General features: G+C 41.2%; 1 protein-coding gene and 1 non-coding gene across 4 annotated transcripts in view; both read right to left on the reverse strand.

Annotated features, from left to right (window-relative positions):
* Nudcd3 (NudC domain containing 3) overlaps positions 1-22,182 on the reverse strand; it is a 103,408-nt gene that overhangs the window by 43,067 nt on the left and 38,159 nt on the right. The gene's annotated exons all lie outside the window — the stretch shown is intronic.
* Positions 4,958-5,031, reverse strand: Trnaa-cgc (transfer RNA alanine (anticodon CGC)). Its single transcript has one exon. It is a non-coding gene; the product is annotated as a tRNA-Ala (tRNA).

Raw genomic sequence — 22,182 nt, forward strand, 5'->3', positions numbered from 1 at the left:
GCCCTATCTCCTTGGAGACAGGCTGGCTCTGACTGTCAGACTCTTCCAGGCAGAAAGTCCTTTCCAGCAGGCCACGGCACTTTAACGTGGGGGTGGGTAGACCAGGAGGCAGTCACCTGTACAGATGGGCACAAGCAACACTGTTGCCACGAGTTGCTGTCATGCCAGCATGCAGGAACACTACTCCTCCCTGGACAGGGAACCAGCCCACCCAGTCAGCCTGTCCCAGAAGTACCACTGGGTTCAAAAAATCTTCTCATTCCATTTGTTTTTAAAAGTCTAAAGATCACAGAAAATTCTGGGTTTAGAACACTAGTGACAAGTACAAAAAATGATGAGTAAAAAGAAGTCAAACCCTGACCTAAAGATATTTGTCCAGAAAGCTGGAGCCCCAAACTGGCAATGGATATATAATTAAATGGGGCTGTAAGTGCTGCCTTCAAGCTCTTTTCCAGAGAGACTGGACACAGCATTCACTACCTGATATAAGGGAACCAAGGGTTGGCTCCCCCAAGTCATGGTCAAAGCAGAGGTGCCAGTAGCGGAAACATAAATAAAATATCTATACACACAAAATAGAAGACAAGCATGGCCTTAGTATGTGGAAGACACATGGCCTTTGTGTACCCAGTAGTTGGGCCTGCCACCTACCCATCCCAGAGCTCAGTGTTGCTGCCCATCTCTTACTTCTAAAAGAGTCATTCTTTCATGTCTTTCATAATCAATTCTATCCACACTTCAAACATTCACACTCACTCTGCATGTAATACAAAGACCAACACTGCTGTGCTGATTATAACCTCCTATTATCCTTGTTGTCCTTAGTCAACCCAGCTTTGAGTACTCATATCACACCTTACCACCCACCTGGGACTCCACTGCCCTTGCCCTCTCAGGAAAGGCACCACAATGTGTATATGTACTATGCTCTGGAAGTTTGTGTCCCCTCAAAATTCACACTGAATCCCAACCTCAAAGTGATGGCAGTAGGAGAAGTGTGGAAATGACTAGGTCATGGAATGACCTCATGAGTGAGATTAGTGTCCTTATTAAGATACCTCACAGGGATCCCTCCCTCCTTCCACCATTTAAGGATACATAAGGAGCATGCTCTGGATAGACACTGCATCTGCCAGTAACTTGATCTTGAACTTTCAGCTACCCAAACTGTGAGAAATAAATGCCTGTTGTTTATAAGCCACCCAGTCTACAGGATATTTTTATAGAATCCCCAACAAACTGACAGTTATGTATCTACATGTAGTATATGCACACATGTATTGTGTGCATAAGGATTATACATGTGTGGTGTGCATGCCATGGGTACAAAGCAGTCAGTAGAAAGAATGGATCATCTCTCCCTTCCCATTCTCCATCTCTCTCACCCAATTCCTTCTCCTCTCACTGACCCTACATGTCCCAATGAGAGTCACAGCCGTGGTCTTTCTTGACCTCTTCTACCACTGTGACCATGTGGTCTTCAACAACCTTCTATGGTTCCCTTAGGCCTACAGGCAAAGTCTAGTGCCTCAGCAAGGCCCTCAAGACACAGTGTAGTTGTCATGGTTCCTCTTCCTCCCTCCAATTTTTCCTCTGCTCCTACAAAGGAATCCTCCTCCTCCTTGCTCTGTCAACCTCTTCCTGCCTGTGCTTAGTCTCAACCGAAGATTTAACAAAATCTTTTCCACCTGGTGAAAATATAGAGACTTTTCTTCTGGATTCTTCATTTCTGAAGTTTTATAAAATGGGCACTATAAAGAAGGTCCCCCTTTTGGCCCACTGACCTGCTCTTGAAGCCTCCCACCTGCCAGGTCCATGTACTGGCATGTCTCACCTTCCTGGAGTGTCCACTCCAAAAACTCATCTTTATGTGCTACTCTCAGTCCTCCAACATGGCCCTGGCCTTCTAGTTGCCATATGTACCCCAGTCCTAGCAACACAGATGTAGGCCAAGTCTTGGCCTACACTTGTACACCCTCAACCTTCTCTCTTAGAAAGGGACAGTATCAGACTAGGTCATCGTTCCAGGCTTCCCACTCAAATGAGCAGTCTGAACTAGGTATCTCTCTGCTGGGCAGTATCTCTACCTCCTGCTTGGATCCTCCTCCCCTCCCTTATAACTTCCTTCATTGCTGCACATGCTTTATTTCTAAGTTCATGATTCTGCATTAACACTGATGTGACCCCTCAAGAAGCCAAAGTTGTGGACACCATGTCACCTCAGTCACATGCCAGGTGCCATTGCTACTGCTGGTGCTACTGTTGCAGCCACCATAGACCATGAACTCTGGTCTCAAAATGTCCTACAATTCAATGCCTCTAAGTCAGTCCAGTCGCTGAGCAATCAAATGGTTTCCCCTGAATACTGTACTTCACATGCCCAGAGAATGCTGTGTGTGTATGGAATTCAAACCCTGGTCAAATCTGGCGTTGCTGTGCACAACCAGGTGATAGTGAGTGGGTCACTCAGCCTCTCTGTGCTTTGGTCCCCTGATCCATAAACAAAGAAAGTAAAACAGGATGAGAAAATGATCACCTTGTGATATATGATAAAAACAATGAGTTGGAAACATTTCTCTACAGCTAAGCACCAGGTGAAAGGCTGATAGGGAAATTGCTGGTGGACTAACCCAGAACAGCCTCAAAATGTCTGTAACCACCAGATGTCACACACCAACTAGAAGGTATTCCTGCCTCTAAACATGGGCCTAAAATATATTCACATCTGCAGGACTAACCTGGTAGGAAAGATAAGGGCAAGTAAAACATGGGCACCAAAACCATAAACACAAAACAAACCAAACCAGAATCTGGTAAATTATACTAGACAGTCACAACTTTCTTTGACAAATATGTGACATGGGATAAAAGAAGAGAAAAGAAGTTAATCTAAGTTAAGAGACTTAAAGATCCAGTGATCAAATTCAGTGTTTAGACTTTGCTGGGATGTTCATGTGTGTGTGGGGGGGGTGGGGGGGTACAAAAAGACATGTTTGAGACAATCAGGAATAAGTAAACACAGACTAGGTATCAGATGTTTTTAAGGAATTATAAACTTTCAGGCTATGATAATCAGATCAAATTTAAGTTCTTATTTTTATTAAAGTACTTATGAGTGAAATTAAGTGATGTTTGGGATTTGTTCTATCAAAAACAAAATCAACAAATGTATTGGGAGTAGGGAGAAAGATGAAGCAGGAACCATAACATGTTGCTAAGTGATGAAGCAGGTTGAAAGTTTCGTGGGCGTTCGTTAGCTATTCCCTCCTTTCTGAATATTTTTGAAAATCTGAAGAACTTGTCCTGGCTACACATGTGGGAGTAGAACTACTGGGTCAAAAGTGTATACATGTCCAACTTTAAGGGATAATATCATTCCGTTTTCAAAGGGACTGCCCTTATTCACCTTCACCAGCAATGTGAGTAATGCTGCAAATCCACAAGAGCCATGCTTCATACTGTCAGACTTGGTAAAACCTTGCCAATTATAAAACATAAAAACAGTATCTCAGTGTAGCCTTCCTCCCTACCCAACCCCCAATACTGAACCCAGTGGTACTCTACCACTTAGCTACATCCCCAGTCCTTTTTATTTTTTAATTTATTTGAGATAGCGTCTTGCTAAGTTGCCAAGATTGGCCTCAAACTTGGAATTCTACCTCAGCCTCTGAACAGTAGCTGTAGTGGTAATGCATACCACTATGCCTGGCTCTCAGTATAGTCTTTTGTTGTTGTTGTTTCTAAGATAATTTAAAAAAATTTTTTTTAGTTGTAGATAGAAATAATACCTTTATTTTATTTATTTGGTGCTGAGGACTGAACCCAATGCCTTGCACATGCTAGACAAGTGCTCTATCCCTGAGCCACAACCCCAGTCTGTCAGAATTGTCTTAACTCACTTTTCTTTGCTTATTGATAGGGCGAACAAGTCTTCATATGCTTATTTGCCACATATGTCTACCTGTGAAATCTTGTTCATGTCATTTGATGTTTTGTTTGTAATTTCCTTGGTTTGTAGGTGCTCTTTATATATTTTGATAAGAATTCTTCATTGGTTTCATAGTTCGTCAATACCTTCTCCTACTTTGCAAGTTGTCTTTATACTTTAAGATATCTTGCAAGCTCTTAATACAATCAAATGCACCAATTTTTCTTTCATATCAACACTTTTTAATCCTCACAACTCTTTCCTTCCTCAAGGACTAAAAGGGATTTTCATCCATTTTCTACCAAGAAGATGCTCTCATAATTTTTTTCCTTCTCTACTTGCTATGATTCATTACCCCCTTTTCATTCAACCTTGGTTTCTTTGTGGATTCCTTTCTTCTCTTGACCAGATTTACCAAAAGTTTGTCTATTCTGATAAACTTGTATGTTTCAAAGAATCAACTTCTGTCTTTGTTGACCTTCTATATTATGCCATGTAAAGTCTAGCTGAGGAACACATAGGAGAGTCCCCTGGGACTTCCTTTATTCTGAACTGCCTCTGCCAGGCTGCTGCACTCTGGACAGGGTCCTCAACTCATGCAGGCAAAATTCCAGGGGCCAGGACAGCCTTCCTGTCCTATCAAGCCACCTGCATGCCCAGGAGATTATCTGTTATTGGTCAGTAAGGGAAGCTCACCCTATTAAAAATTTATTACAGAAAGCATATTTTGGAAATATGCTTTTAATTTTATAGCAACAGTTTAAAAATAATAGATGAGTCTATATTTAACTAAAATGAAGCAAAGTACTTTTAGTCATTCATAATATGTCCATGAATAAATCAATAGTCTTAACTGTAAATTTGGAAAATATACTTGACGATCTACAGAGGGTCAGCCAAAATCAGCAAAAAGTCAACCAATATTTACTATAAAACTATTTTAATTAACTAAATATAGAAGTCTGTATAGTAAGTTTTCTTAAATTGTGTTATTTTAACAAGGCATTCTAATTTTTTTTTTTTTTTTTTTTGCGGTACTGGGGATTGAACCCAGGGCCTTGTGCTTGCGAGGCAAACACTCTACCAACTGAGTTATATCCCCAGCCCGCATTCTAATTTTTTACAAGCATATATTTTTAAATTAGACAATATACTCCATAAATATCTTGATATAAGAATTTTGAATGATGTACCTTTGTCTTTAACTCAATATTCTTTTCTTATTCATTCAAAATCAGAAACATTAATACCAGCTTTACTAACTCAACTCCCAAAAAGTCCAAAGTGAGAAATCAAGTCAGCGAAAAGTACCACCACTCAAGCTTTCAAAACCCCCAGCAGCACTATTTCTCAAAAACATCTTTCTCAGAAGTAGAGGAGGCAGAGAAAGCACAGGTGCCTGTAGCCCAGCATTAGACGGGGGGTCAGAGTGGGAGGTGGGGTATGGCGACAGCTGCAAGAGAATCCAAACTCCCTCATGAACTCAAAGTCTCTAGCTCAGGCCATGGCTCAAATGTTCCCAAAGATTCATCAACTCTATAGTAGGATCCATCGATTTAACCACAATTTACATCTCAGACCTGTGAATCCCTCCTTCAAATCACAGCCTCACAGACTGTCCTCTCCTAGACAGTCTGTGATCTAGAGTCCCACCCCAATATCAGTTCCAATCCACACCCCTATCCTACACCTAGTCCTAATTCAGACCCCTCCCCCAGTAGTAGCACGAGAGGGCTAGAACAAGATGATCATAAACTTTTTGGACACCGTTGGAGGATGTATGCCTCAGAACAGTGTTCTGTATAAAATCTCCCTAGTGGAATAGAACAGAACAAAATGGAGTGAACACGTGCAAATGCACAGCACAGAGAAAAGAGCAAGTTGTTTTGTGAAACAACAATACGCAGGTGTGTGTTACCTGGGAGCCCTGTAATATGCATTTCTCACGATGACTGCAGATTGCAGTCAAAGTCTGAAAGCCACTGACCATGAAAACTCATCACACAGCACTGCAGTTCCTGATGCACTGCAGAAGGGGCGAGGAGGGAGGCAAAGAAGAGGCCACATGGTCAGAAAGAGACTCATATCAGAGACCATCTAGTATCTATGGAGAAATGAACAAACTAACAAAAATTACAAGCACTGCTTAAAAATGAGTACCTCAAAAATACATTTGCAGGGCTGGGGTTGTAGATCAGTGGTAGAGCACTTGCCTAGCATGTGTGAGGCACTGGATTTGATCCTCAGCACCACATAAAAATAAATAAATAAAGGCATTGTGTCCATTCAGTTAAAAAAAATTAAAAAAAAAAAAAGAAAAAATTCATTTGCAGGAAAATGGATAGAACTGTACTGCATGTTAAGCAAAATAAGCCAGATTCAGAAAGTCAAGGGTCATTATGTTTTCTCTCATACATGGAAGCTAAAGAAATTAAAAAGGGGGTGGTGGGAGGGACCTCATAAAAATACAAGACGGGGACTGGGGTTGTGACTCAGTGGTAGAGCACTTGCCTATCATGTGTGAGGCAGTGGATTTGATTCACAGTATATAAATAAATAAAAGAATATAAATAAAAGAATAAAGTTCTATCAACATCTAAAAAATATTTAAAAAAAGAATAAGTTCATGATAAATTTATGGCATTTGCAGGCAAAAGGATGAAATTGGAGAATATCATGCTAAGTGAGATAAGCCAATCTCAAAAATCCAAAGGACGAATGATATCGCTAATAAGTGGATGATGACACATAATGGGGGGTGGGAGGGGTTAGTGTTAGGGTTAGAGTTAGGGTTGGGGGGGCAAGAATGGAGGAAGGAAGGACTGTATAGAGGGAAAAGAGGGGTGGGAGGGGTGGGGGGCAAGGGAAAAAATAACAGAATGAATCAAACAACATTACCCTATGTAAATTTATGATTAAAAAAAAAGTTCTATCAACATCTAAAAAAAAATTTTTTAAAAGAAAATATAGGGCTGGGGATATAGCTCAGTTGGTAGAGTGCTTGCCTCACAAGCACAAGGCCCTGAGTTCAATCCCCAGCACCGCAAAAAAAAAAAAGAAAAAAAAAAGAAAATACAAGAGAGACCAGTAGGGTAAAGATCAGCAGAGAGAGGGAGGAAAAGCTGGCAAAGCAGGTACTAGAGAATGAAAATGATCGAAGTATATTATACATATGTCCGAATATACCACAATGAAACCCTCTATTCTGTATAACTTTTATGTACCAATAAACACACACACACACACCACCACCACTACCACCACCACCACCACACCATGAAGAACAAAAAGGAAAGGTAGCAGGTAAGTTGCAATGGGTAGAGGCAGGACAGGATGCACTCTTCACCATCAAGTAGATAGAAATCCCAGGACTTGTATGCATAGCAACCACGGAATGGAGGACACAGGATCCTACTAACCACCAACCCATGAGAAACACACCTACTCTGAGAAGAGACCTGTGTGCCACTGGGGCAATAAGAACACCCATGTCCTCACTGGCCCATGGTCAGGGCCCAGAAGCAGGAGCAATGAGTCCTGTAAGTGCCCAGTCCTTGATTTCTTAATACTGTTGCCCCGTAAAGGGAATCAGGCTCCTTGGAGAATGGCTGGTTCTGGACTGAAACAAAGAAGACACAAAATGAGCTCAGAGGATCTCACTGTGTCAAAAAGAAAGTACTGAAGATAAAAGAGGATGAAAGAATGTCTAAAGGCACGGGAGGCCCCCAGGTGGGCCAAAGCTGGAACAATATGAGCAGCAAAATAAATAATATAGTACTGAATAATATAAACATAAACCCATACTAATATAAATAACTAAATTTTTAAAAAATGAATAGGAAGAAGGGCACAAAACTCTTACAGAAGAGCACCAACTTAAAATGTAGGAAGAATGAGGGAAAAAGGAAATCACTGTTGTTAAGACTATCATAGTAATAATGCTGAATGACTAGCTAATGATGTCCAATGCAAGGGAATTTAAGGGGAAACAGGGTATATGCATAACCTTTAAGTATCTACCCAAAAATATTTGTCAGTTACTGGGTAGTTTTAACATATGCCCACAAATTCCTTGAAAACGCTCCATCCTCCTAGGAGATGGATTAACTCCCTGCCCTCATGTGGGGCTGGAAATAATACTCCAATGAAGAAAGAAGAACACAGAAACAAGTCAAGTGATGGTGCAGGTACCTGTAGACAAACCTTGGTCACATGATCCAGGTTAACTTCAGAGTACTAACTTGTATTGACATCATGCACCCGATGTGAAGTGATAAGAGGGGCAAGCCCTTCTGTGCTCCTACTCCCAAATCCACAGCCCTGATCTAATAATGAGAAAACGCCAGACAAATCAAATCAGGAACATTCAGAGAGATGGAGAAGGTCTAGGTCTGAAGCCAGGACCATTCAGGCCACGGGGGTCAGGCTGGCCCAGACTTCAAATCCTGGGCTTCAGTTGTGCTGTGTTATCTGAAGAAATCCTTTAATCTCCTCAAAGCCTCAATTTCCTCATCTGTAAAATGAGACCAACAGTGATCCCAACTTGTAAGTTGTGAGGCTTACAAGTTTTTACCATATCACGAGCTCTCTCTCACCAAGTTGAGGCGATTAGTAAGACTGGAGTTGGTCAATTAGATTTCTGTACTGGATATTGAGTCACAGTCCCAAATAGAAAGACTTAGTATCACTTTCAACTCAAGATTACTATATTTACTCTTTTCCTCCTTTGCCTTCCATATTTCCCCAGTACCACCAATTCTGAAAAGCAAAAGGGCTATTTTCTCTCTGCATAACTCCCCGCTGGCTGCCATTGTTAATGGCACTTGACATAGCAAGTTTGTTTTATCTAGAAGGTGGTTATTTCTGCTCCTGCTGTTTTTGGGGGTGAAATTATTAAGTGATCTAAGAGGGCGTTCCATAAATAACCAAGTTCTGTTTTCATAACTGTTAGTATGTGGAGGGCACTGTTACATTGGTTTCTTAACTTTACTCATAGTACAGCAATGATGGATTTTAAGCCTAAATTACTTCAAAATGGAATAGTGAGATGGTCTTTTTTTTCCCCCCTGGGGAATATCAAATTCTGGGAGGAATTTCAGTATCTACAGTAACCTAATCTGCTAGGGGGGAAATAAGTTTTACATTGTTCAGTTCTGCTTACCACAGCAAATAGCACCAATCTACTCTGACTGGAATATGGGGCACACGGGGCAGTGAAAGCAACCTGCCCAAAGCCATGTCATGCCCCATTTACTCCACCCAGGCACCACCTTGGGCTGGCACCCATTGATGCCAAGGGCAAACCTCCCCTGCCCATGCTGGGATCCCAGGGTTCCAGGAGAGGGCTCTGCAGTCAGTCAGTTCATCAGACTACCCCTCTTGCCATCCGTAAGCACTAGCCCAAAGCCTGCCAGGTGTCTGCACGGTTGTAGATGCCAGGGACACATGAGGAAATAAAAGTAGAACTCACGAACTCAAGAGTTAATTAAAAGTGACAGAGTGGCACCTCAAAACCCCTGGTTTCTATAGTAATGACTTGGCACCCAGCTTTCTACCAACCCACTGTGACTGTGGGCTCATGCCTCCATTTCCACACCAAGCCCCAAAACTGCTCCTGGGGTTAATGAGTAAGTAGATTAAAAGTGCTCAGAACAGCGACTGACTTAAGAGTGTCAGTTGCCATTACCTTTGTTAACATCAAACTAAAAGTCTTATCAATGTAGATTATCGATACTATTAATATTATTATGGTCCAAGAGGAGAGGCTGTCATACCAGGTGAGATCAGTGCAGGGCTTTCTAAATCAAAGTTCAGGATTTAATCACAAAGTGACTTCACTGTAGGGCTGAAATGGAGTAATATTATTTGATTGTTTTTAAAAAGTCATTGTACAGTTGCCATGTGGAGAGTGGATAGCAGAATGCTGAAGAGTGTGGGTCTGGAGAGTGTTTGAGGGCACCAGTCTAGAAATGGAACAAGCCTGAAGGTTTAAGAATGCACATGGGGTGTGGGGGTGTACACCTGGGGAACAAGGGACAGAGCCAAGAATACTAGAAACCAAGTGCAGGTGATGGTAGGAACTGGGCTCTAAGCTCACCTTGACTCACCCATCTGTTCCTGTCTCAGCTCATTTGTCCTCTTGCCTTGAAGCCTCTATCAAAACTTAACTTCTTCCCTAACTAAAGAGAGAGGGAGTGGGGCAGGGATTTTTCCCTTTTCTTTATAGGTCCTTCTCACTCAACATCATGACATCAAATGTCACATTTTATTCAAAACACACAGAGCAGTCATTTTGTTCACTGGTTCGTTTTATATTAATTTATACAGCCACATGGGATTATCTATAGTTGTCATGTGAGCCCCATATGAAATTACAATTCTTCTAGAAAAGAGAACAAAACACACCTAGCACAGTTTCCAACTCACCTTGCATACAACTAGAATAGCCAATATAAAAAACAGAACTCACAAAATAGGTACAATAAAACTGTATATTGATTTTCTAGAAGACATTCTGTGTTGCTTTTTTTTTTCTGTATTGTTTTTAACAGGGTTCCTAGGACATTAAACAAGATGAAAGTAAACCAAAATCTGAGTTTTGTTTCTAATTTACAAAAACATCTCTGGAATTCTAACAGCTGGATGCTATTTAATTCAATGTCCTCAAATGTCCTGGTGAAGATCTGGAGCCTGGTTTCTGCTCCAGACAGTGCTGAGGAGTCCCCACAATAGTTCAAGGCCCAGTCAAGTTCTCCTACAAGGTGTCAATAATAGGTCAGCCTTCTTTATGGGTATTAGCCTCCTCTCATTATACCTTGAAATGCCCGTGTTTGTAAATAAAACTGTGCAGCTGAAATGCAAGAATAAAATCTATGGTATTATAGTACAGTGACATCCCAGTGCATTCATCTAAGAGCAATGCACTTAGATACCTCTGTTTCATGAAAAGCTATCGCAAAACAAGACAAGCATTTTTTTCTACAAAAAGAAAATCCAGGGGCTGGGGAGATAGCTTAGTTGGTAGAGTGCTTGCCTTGTAAGCACAAGGCCCTGGGTTCGATCCCCAGCACCCCAAAAAAAAAAAAAAAAAAAGAAAGAAAGAAAATCCAGTGTGTTGAGAACAATGTTTTTGGAAAAGGAAGACTCAGGCCAGTGTCTGCAGGTGCAGGACCCCAAACACCATTTTCACCTTCTCACTTTACTGCCTTGTTATATCACCTATTCCCAGACCCAACAAAAGAGGTAAAGCAGCCCTTTGTGTCCACCCACCACCTTTTATCTGGGAAGTCACTCATATAAAATAACTTTTGCCCCCTACAAACCTTGCCTCCACCCATGTGCCCCAGGTCTCAGGAAGGTACATGTAAAGAACAGAAAACTCTTATGAATGGGATAAAATGCCCAATCCCTGAGGATCTTTGTACAGATATGGCACTGTTTTAGTCAGCGTTTTCACCACTATGACCAAAAAACCTGACAAGAGTAATTTTGGAGGAGCTAAGAGTTTTGGGGGGACTCATGGTTTCAGAGGTCTCAGTCCACAGACAGCTGACTACATTGCTCTGGGTCTGAAATGAAGCACAACACTGAGGCAAAAGGGTGTAGAGGAGGAAAACCGCTCAGGACATGACAATCAGGAAGATGAGAAAGAGACTAAGCTCACCTCGCTGGGGACAAAATATATAGCATAAAGGCACACCCCCAATGGCCCACCTCATCCAGTCACACCCTACCTGCCTATAGTTATTACCCAGTTAATCCCTATCAGCAGATTAATAGGGATAACCCAATCATAACCCAATCATTTCACCTCTAAATCCTTTTGCATCGTCTCACACATGAGCTTTTGGGGAACACCTAATATCTAAACCATAAAAGGCACTGACATATAGTCACAAGATACTTAACAAAAGAATGTTTACAAATGCATCATTCTGTTGTGTGAACATTGAGGAGTGTACTTATACAAACCTAGATGATAGAACCTACTACACACCTAGGCTATATGGTACAGCCTATTGCTCTTAGGCTACAAAACTATATTACAGGCAAGTATAACAATGGTATTTGTGTGCCTGAACATAGAAAAGTTACACTAAAAAGACAATACAAGGAGTTGGGGTTATAGCTCACTGGTAGAGTGCTTACCTAGTACGTGTGAGGCCCTGGGTTCAATCCTCAGCACCACATAAAGATAAATAAATAAAATAAAGGTATTGTGCCCATCTACAACTACAAAAGAATACATATTAAAAAAAAAAGTATGAAAGATTTAGAGTGGTATATCTACCTAGGGCACTCACCCTGAATGGAGCTTATAGGACTGAAAGTTGCTCTGGTGAGTCTGTGAGCGGTGAGTGGATATGTAGTCCTAGGATGTTACTGCACACTACTCCAGACTATACAAACACTGTACACTTAGGCTACACTGTTTATAAATGTTTTCTTCAATAGTAAATTAAGTTTGGCTTACTGTACTTACTTTACCTTATAAACTTAATTTTTAAAAACTTTCTGACTCTTGTAATAACATTTAGCTTAAAACACACATTATACAGTTGTCCAAAAGTAAATATCGTATGTTAATATCCTTATTCAATAACGCTTTATCTGTTTTAAATATGTAAATTTTATTTTTATATTTTGAAATCTGGTTAAAAACTAAGACACAACACACATATTCGCCTAGGCCTACACGTAGGGTCAGGATGATTATCATTATCACTGTCTTCTACCTCCACATAATTGTCCCACTGGAAGGTCTTCAGGGGTAGTATCATGCATGCAGCTGTCACTTCCTATGACAACATCTTCTAGAATTCCTCCCAGAGGCTCTTCTTGAGGTGGCATTCTTTTCAGAAATATGTCCATAGGGGTTTGCCTGGTTTCTTTTGGGCATCATAGATTTGCTATAAGCAGATAATGCACCATCAATACTCTTCTCTACTAATGAAAATCTGTGGGTGTTGGGGTCATGTTTTTAAACAGCAGCATGTTGAGTGTTTCAGTCAGCTTTTTTCAACAACTAAAAGATCCAATCAGAACAACTGTAGAGGAGGAAAGGTTTATTTAGGGGCTCAAGGTTTTAGAGGCCTTAGTCTTAATCCATAGAAGACAGCTCCATTCCTAGGGGCTCGATGTGAGGTGAACATCATGGTGGGGGAGTGTGGCAGAGAAAAGCAGCTCACATCATGATCAGAAAGCAGGGAGAGAGACTTTACCCTCCAGATACAAAATATATACCTCATAGCCACACTCCCAATGAGCCACTTCCTCCAGCCACACCCCACCTGCCTCCAGTTACTACTCAGTTAATCCCATTAGGGATTAATTAACTGATTAGGTTAAGGCTGTGACCAGATCATTTCTCCTCAGAAACTTCTTGCACTGCCACACACGTAAGCTTTTGGGAGGTATCTCACATCCAAACCATAACACTGAGGTCTACAAAAACATCTGTTAAACCCTCCTCAGTAAATTTTCTTAGAGGTTCTTCTTTTTCTTCTCCTAGTTTCCTTTTCCCTTGCCTCTTCTTCAGCTATACATTCACTAGGCAATAGGAATTTTTCAGCCTTATAATCCTATGGACTATCATCATTTATATTGTTCTTCCTTGATTGAAACATCATTATTCAGGGTATGACTTCACATTTGCAAAGAGAAATTCCCAACAAACTCAGTAATTTGTTATTCAATGGAATCTTAGGGTAAATCCTTTTTGTAAAGAGAAAAATTACTTTGACAGACTCCTAATTTTGAACACTTACATAACACATTTTGGCATTAATTAGTAAGCACCCCTAATACTAATGCTGAGTCCTGTGGGCCTGTGAAGGGCCCCCGCTTCCACCTCTAGTGGTCCTGTACCATTGGTATCCCTTTATCTCTAAGATCATCACGCTTTTCATACCCTCATCCTTCCCTAAAATCAAACAAAAAGACTCACAACTCTTCTTTAACCATCCTCTGTTCAGGCTGCACCACGTTCTTCCTTATTTTTCTCAGCTAAAGATTTGAGTCATGTTCTCCTCACCCTACCTTCCACTACACCTCTCTGCCCATCACAAGGGACTTCTAAGCCTCAAATCCAAACTTGTCTTATTATAGCTTCTGTCCAGCTGATACTGCTAAAACAGCTGATATCAATGCCCCTATCCTTGGACTTCCCAGGCTTTCCCCTTCTTCCAACCACCACATGCACCTGGTTGCCTTTGACCAACCTTTCCTGATGCCCCACAAACTCCAAAGAACATATTATTCCTGTGACTTGCACAGATAACCCCTGAACCCTACAGTAGTGTTCTGATATGTATCAGGAGCCCCTATCCACTCTGCCTGCTAATTTCCTATAGAAACAGAGCAAAACACTCTTGAGTTATAGACCCCTGTGGTTATCCTACTTTCTAAAGACAAAACTCCAATTCTTCAGCATGCATCTGGGTCTTCACAGTGTAGAAATGTAAAGTGTGGCTCCTGTTCATTCTCTTCCCCAGGAATACAGAAATGTTAACATTCCTTTAATGCCATCATTTATTTGCACAGGTTATTCCTTCTGACTGGCTGCTCTTCCCTTCTCAATCTGCTGAACTTCAATACTATCTCCCTTGGAAAGTGCTTCTTGGAGGGGTGGAGGGGTGGTTGTGTGTATCCCCACAGATGTACACAATGGAAGGTGCATCTGGCCAGATTAACATAACAGGAACAGGCATATATGAAGCTTGGGAACTGGGTTCAGTAGCTCTGTGCTGTTGTGAAGTTCCAGGAAGCAATATGTTCCCTAATGAGGAAGTGAAAAGCCATGGCAAAGAGCTTTACATGTGAGATTTAAGACAATGTACATCTCTGAAGTGTTCCAGATAAAAGAGAAGAAGCAGCACCACTTAGTTCTTAAGGGCATAGATATGTCAAAATCCCTGCTGGACTACTGGCCAGGAGTACAATGTTGGACTAATCATCTCTAGCTTTAAGCTTCAGTCTGCTCATCAGTAAAGTGGGAGAAACAACATCTCCACTACAGAAGCAGTACAGAGTTCATGTGTATCTGACATTTTACACTCTTGCCTGAGACTATTTCAGTCCAATTATCTAAAATTGAAACGCAAGGCTAGACTATTCGAGTCCAGGCAGACACCTTGGCCCATCCTTCTCTTGCTCAGCAAGATGTGATCATATTCTCACAATGACAAAAGAGTCTTTACTGGAGACCATTTTGGGGTCTTGGTCAAAATATTGCTGTTTTTATCACCTGAGATAACAGTTCAACATGGAAAGGACAGCCACCCTCAAGAGCAGCAAGTGCAACCCCTGATGACAAGGCACCATGGGAGCACTCAAGTCAGCCAGTTTAAATCTCTGCAAACAGTACTTTTCCATTCTCATTAGTTATATGCTGCCAGGGAATTTTAGCGCTGAACAGAATGAAGACAGGCTGGAGAAACAGTCCTACTATTTATAAAGTCTCAGTGTTAGCCAATTTGATCCTCTTCTGCATATAAATGGCTAAGATCCTCCAGACAAGCCTGTTCTGATAGGACTGGATGTCTGGCTTGGATAACCCAAGATGCAGGCCATAGACCATTCAACCAGAGTCCTTCCAACATGTAGCTGTGATTGTGTACATTGTTCTGTTGGTTTCCATTTGACATTCAGGTAACACACAGAGTGTCTAACTCACTTCACACCCAACAGTCACTTTTTATTGCCTCTTAAATGTATTTCAAAGGAAGATCTTTAACGAATGTATAATTAGTAATTCCTGTACTATTACCTTCTTAATGACAGAACTACATACTCCATCAAATATAACTGTATCATTTAACTGAAAATCAGAAAAAAAAAGGTAAATAAACAATGCCTTAGAAATCCAACCTGGTTTCTGGCAATATTCATTATTCATTTGAGGATTCTTTGTAGTAAATTATATACAGTCTTTCAATAAGCATAGCCTCAATGAAACAAATGTCATAAAGTCAACTTTGACAAAAGAGTATTCGCTTCAGCTGCTGAGGAAAAGCAATTAGTTCTTGGCTTAAAAAAAGTCTTTAACAAGGAAATGCTTTGCTGAAGGGCTATTTCATTTCCTGAAGCAGGCCTGGTGTGAACAGAACTGAAAGTCCACTGGGACAATGGGAAAGTCCAGTCGTGACATTCATTTGCCAATGCCAAAGATTTCCAGATGAAGATATTAAAAATGCTTCTTTAAATCACATTTGTCATTTTTTATGGTTTGAATGTATCCCCTCCAAAATTCAGGTGTTGAAACAATGTGACAGGTGATTAGGCCATCATGGCTTCTCCTTCATGAATGGGAATAAGGACCTTATAGAAAAGGCACCTCCCAGCATTTGGCCCTCTTGTCTTTCCATCCTTTGCAAGGACTCAGTTTTCCTCCCCTCCAGACAATAAAGCAACAAGGAGTTATCCTGAAGGCAGAGAGAAGCCCTCATCAAAACCTGAACTTGCTGGCACCCTGATCTTGGACGTTCAGTCTCCAAAACTGAGAAAATAATTTGTTATGTATAAATTATCCAGTCTCAGATACTGTTATAGCAGATTTAGATCCTAGGTGATGTCAAGTTCACACCAATGCAAGGGGATGGAGAAGGACAGGCCACCAGCAAGGGGTATCTTTGCCTCAGCACACAGGACTACATGTAAGATTCAACACAACTGTAGGGGAGTGTCATCTCCATAAAACAGGTACCTGGAGGTTAAATAAACAGTCAGAGGTCATGAGCTCTGTGTGACTGAACTAAATCCTGGCCTCACCCCCACTCTCCAAGATGTAAAGAGTCTACCAGGTCCCTGCCTGCACCTAGCAGACTCAGGGCCTGAAGATAGGGTCAGATTCTTAACACTCCCTGCCACACTGTGGTCATCCTATGATATGTTCACATGGCCTCCAACCTCTACTATCCTTGGTCTTAATAGGTTTCACTCCTTTTCCTCATTGTACTCCTGCCAGTCCTTCCCAATTTTAGGAACTCTAACAAGCAGAAGATAATGTTAATTCCTAGTCTACAGCACACATGAACATGAACAGCAGCAAAGCCTCTGGGAGCCATGAGCTGCCGTTCTATCAGTACTCCCACGAGCACTCCCCAGGACAGATGACCCTGCCTGCCCCGAGAGTGACTGATGACCTGACCAAAGACTCTTCAGAGTCCCAGAAGATTTGCCAGAGGCACTTGAGACAAAGTGGGTGTGATGTAATTCTACCTTATGCTTATTTCACAGGTGATGATTCTACTTCCCAATGTTGCTGGCACTGAGAAGCATCTTGGCTTCTTTGATTCCAGAACTACAGTTGAACCACAGTGGACATTAACATCAGAGAGAAATTAGACTCCAATGATATGGAACTGTCTCCACAGTAAAATCTAGTCTAAGCTGACTAACACAGATTCCTTAATTCCCCCCTCAGCCAAGCCGGAAAGACCCACCCCCAAGGCTCTGCTCTAGCTCAGACAGGAAGCTAGACATAGACTTCTTACCACCTCCACTCTCCCATCCTTACTCCAAAATAATATATATAGAGAAAAATAATCTGTAGGTCTTTCTCCCCAAGGTCATGCTCACTTTATTCAGAATACCAAGAAAAATCACAGTGAAGTCATAACTCAGTGCTGAGTTTGGGCAATGGGGAGAATGGTAGGATCCTTCACAGAAAAGATCCTGTAGATCTGCTGGATATGTAGACAATCAAGCTGTAGGGCCAAACACAGGGAACACAGAATGAGCCACAGATGTGTGGTTTCATGCTCTGGGAGTGGGTAAGTTCTCCTAGGGAGGAGACTGCAGCAAGAAGAAAGACAAGGGCTGATTATAGACATAATCTCCAGAACACCCACGTTCAAGGGGTGGAAGGAAGACAAGCCTAAGAGGCTGAAAGACTAATCACTGGGAGGAAGATAACCAGAAAAGCACAGAAACCAAATGCACTTATTTCAAAGAAGAGCAATCAACAGCATCAAATGTGGAGGAGATCAAGAAACTTAAAGTTCACTCACTCTTGCCCCAAGGAAACAGTCCACAACTTGTGAGAGCCACCATTTTAACTTAAAAAGACAGAAATCAAACTGCTGCTAAGAGTTTGTTAAAAGACAAGGATGAGGCTGAACCAAGGACAAAGAAGGCAGACACAGGGTAAAGTAAAAGGGAATAACTTGCTTGAGGGTAACAGGACCAGAAGAAGGTGTGGGACAAGGGAGGATTAGCAATAAAAAATGCAGAAGACAAAAGGAAAAAGTGGGGAAAAGCATTTAAAAGTTCTGTGAAGTCAGTCAAGGTGGCATTAGCCTGTAATCTAAGCAACTTGAGAGGCTGAGACAGGAGGATCACAAGTTGAAGGCCAGCCTCAGCAACTTAGCAAGAGCCTGTCTCAAAACAAAAAATTTTTAAAAAGGGTTGGGGATATAGCTCAGTGATAGAGCACCCTTGGGTTCAATCCCCAGTAGCACCAAAAAAAAAAAAAAAAAAAAAAATTCAGTGATTAAGGACTGAAGCGCTCAGTGGTGGTCCTCTGTTCAATCCTGGCATCAGTGAAGTTCAGGGAAGAAAGGACAGTCCTTTCAATAAATGACACGGGCCCAAATGGACATTCATATACAGAAATGGACTTCAGAGATGGACACCATGCACCATACACTAAAAATAATTCAAAATCTGAAACTATAAAACTTCCCACAGAAAACATGGGAGGAAATATTTGTGACTTTGTGTTAGGCAAATATTTCCTAAATACCACACCAAAAAATGTGATCCATAAAAGAACAAACTGATATTCTGAATGTCATCAAAAGACTTTTGTTCTTCAAAAGGCAATTTGGGGGTGGGGGTGTAGCTTAGTGGTAGAGCATGTGTTTAACGTGCACAAGTCCCTGGGTTTGATTCCTAACACCACCAAAAAAAAGAAGAAAAAAAATGAGACAATGTTAAGAGACTGAAAAAACAATCCAAAGGCTGGGAGGAAATATTTGCAAATTATATATCTAATAAAGTACTCACATCTAGAATGTACAGAGAACTCTCAAAACTTAAAAAGAAAATGAACAACCCAATTTTTAAAAATAGACAAAAGATCTGAACAGACATTTCACCAAAGAAGGTATAAAGAACTGCACCATCATTGCTTATTAGGGAAATGCAAATTCAAACCACAATGAAATACCACTGTGAAATTATGAGACTGTCTAAAATTAAAAAGATTTAAACACCAAATGCTGGTTAGGATGAGGAGTCACCAAAGACCTAAAATGCTGCTAGGTGGTGGCACGTGCCCTGGGCAGAGTCTCCCTCCTAGTTTATTCACAAAGAAATGAAGTGTCCATCTTCACAGACTTGCACACCCATGTTCCTTCGCAGCTTTGTTTGTGACAACCAACAGACAAGTAGATAGAGAACAATGACGAAAAAAAAAGATCATATATATATATATATATATATATATATATAAACATGGTTGTTTTTATCATAATATATATATATATATTAAAAAAACATGGTTGAATCTCAAAATAATTAACCTGAAAGAAACCAAACCCAAGAAAAGTATATACTTTGAAGAGATATTTATATACTCAAATTCATAGCAGCATTATTCATAGTAACTGAACAGTGGAAGCACCCAATATCCACCAATGGATGAGTGGATAAAATATAGTCTATCCATACAATGGAATATTATTCTGACACATAGATGAACCTTGAGGATATTACAGGAGGTGAAAAAGGCCAGTCATAAAAAGGCAAATACTGTATGATTCCACTTAACATGAGTACCAAGAGTAGTCAAATTCATACAGACAGAAAGTAAAATGGGGGCTGCTAGAACTGGGTGAGGAAATGAGGTGCTGTTTAGTAGGGATAGTTTGAGTTTAGGATGACAAAAGAATTCTGGAGATGGATGTTGGTGACAGTTTGCACAACAATCTTAATGTACTTAATGCCATTGAATGGTACACTTAAAATTGGCTAAAACAGTATATTTTGTGTGCTACATATCTTACCACCATTTTTTAAAACTAATTTTTTAAAGGTACATTCTGTATGATTCCATCTACACAATTCTAGAATACATAAACTAATCTGTTGTGAGAGAAAGCAGATCAGTGGTAGCCTAAGGATGGGTATGAGTGAAGCCAGCCACAGACAGAGCACATGGAGACTCCTGAGGTGATGGTTTCATGTGTATGTACACATATCACAACTTACCTAATTATTATATTCTAAAGACATTCAGCTTAGTATATAAGAAAATAAAATGGGTTAAGTTGAAAAGAAGGTAGGCAAAGAGGAAGGGCAGAAAGGGGAAAGGAAGTCAGAGCAGTATCTGTTATAGCTGACAGAGCTACCCCAAGAGAAAGAATACAAAGTATGCACTGTGATTTCAGCCTGACATCTATTTATACAGGAAAAGCATCTATGGAGAAGGAGAAAAGGCCCAGGGGAAAGAAAGTATCACTGACAAGGAGGAAAATACCTTCCCTGTGCCATGCAGATGACGAAATTTTGAGCAGTGGTTCAAAACTAAGAACCGGAGTTTAGGCAGCCTCCCTAGGACAGGGGTAAGAAGGCCCTAAGGACAAAGACAGAAAAGGCTCTCTGACGAAGGTAAAAAGTCAAGGCTAGGGTGCAGAAATGATAAAGGCAAAGCACTCTACCAGGCCAACAAAGACAGCCCTACAATGTCAGGACAGCTTGAAGGAGCTTCCTCCTGGGGTGACATGAAACCCAGGAAGCCAACAAAGGCACAATAGCTGTCTGCAGCCAGGAAGAGGCTCGCCACACCACCTCTGAACTTCCTTCTCCTTGTTTTTGAGGGCACACAAGCAAGGCTTTAATGTCACTCCTTTGCTACGAATGGATTGATTCATACAAGCAAGTTAGAAGGAGCAGGAAGGGCAGACAAAGAGACTGACCAGGCAGCAGAACCAGACATTTGGCTGTCCTGTGGCTCAACGAAGGGAGAACTCAAACACAAACAGTTGATGTTACTTGGGCCATGAATGGAGCCTCACTGAACTCCTAAGTCCTTCATGCACTGATTCCCTTTACTTTTGCTGCTCTAGGCGGCTCTGAGGAACAACCAGTTGTGGAGTTGCAGTGGCATTCCTTTCCCAGCCCAAGAACTCAATGACTATTATAGAGGCACAGCAAGGTTCTGCATAATAGTACAGACTGCTGGGAAGAAGTTATTTTAAAACTAAACAAGCACGGGGCTGAGGTTGTGGCTCAGTGGTAGAGCACTTGCCTAGCACCACATATAAATAAATGAAAAAAAAGATCTATCAATATCTAAAAAATATTTTAAAAAACAAATAAATAGGGCTGGGGAGATAGCTCAGTTGGTAAAGTGCTTGCCTTACAAGCACAGGGCCCTGGGTTCAATCCCAGCACCAAAAATAAAAAATAAAAAAATAAACAAACAAGCTCTATAGAACCCCATGGTGGTCCTTGGGAAGATAAGCTCACTAAGTCACTTTGAAAAATTTCTTTCTGGACTTTAATTTACTGCCCCTGAAACTATAAATCTAACACCATGGTAAGGGTTAAGATGGTGCTAAGACTGGCAAGGCCTCTGTGGCTCTGAACAGCAGCACACCTATCTACAAGGACATACCCAGGCAACATCTGACACCCACAGGACCATGTGCAAAAGGAAAGGCGGTGCGCAGGAGTATGAACACCCCAACACCAAGAGGCTGAGACTGCCAAACATCTTTAAATGTAGAGAACAAACTCCCACCTCCAAAAATTTGCTAAGAGCACATGAATAAAATGCACTCTCCATCTCAGGTTTGGTCACATCATTGTTGAGCGAATGAATTTGACTCCGTTCACCTGCTTCCTACCCAAGGCAAATAAATAACCACTAAAGCCAGCAGTCTCTTCCAGTGAGGTCTACTGCCACCCCTGCCCTCTCCTTCTAACTCTTTAGCCTAAGGTCATTGAGGCCTTAACAGGACTTTCCTTTAAATCTCTGATGCAGAAACCTCCAGACTCACCTTCAATCTATCCTATCCTCCTCTACATCTACTCTTCTCAGTTACCTTCCATCCCTTGTGGACCTCTCTCACCTTATTACTGACCTTTGCTCTCCTCACTCCCTTCAGGGACATCTCATTGCCATGGCCACAACCACTTTTAAGATGACAACTCCCAAATCTAGCTCCAATCTGTTTGTCTCCCAGTACTTCAGACCCCACTGTCAACTATCCATTGGTCTCTCCCATTTTCATCTCCAACTATTTTCT

This window comes from Sciurus carolinensis, chromosome 8, assembly GCF_902686445.1.
Source record: "Sciurus carolinensis chromosome 8, mSciCar1.2, whole genome shotgun sequence".
Taxonomy (NCBI): domain Eukaryota; kingdom Metazoa; phylum Chordata; class Mammalia; order Rodentia; family Sciuridae; genus Sciurus; species Sciurus carolinensis.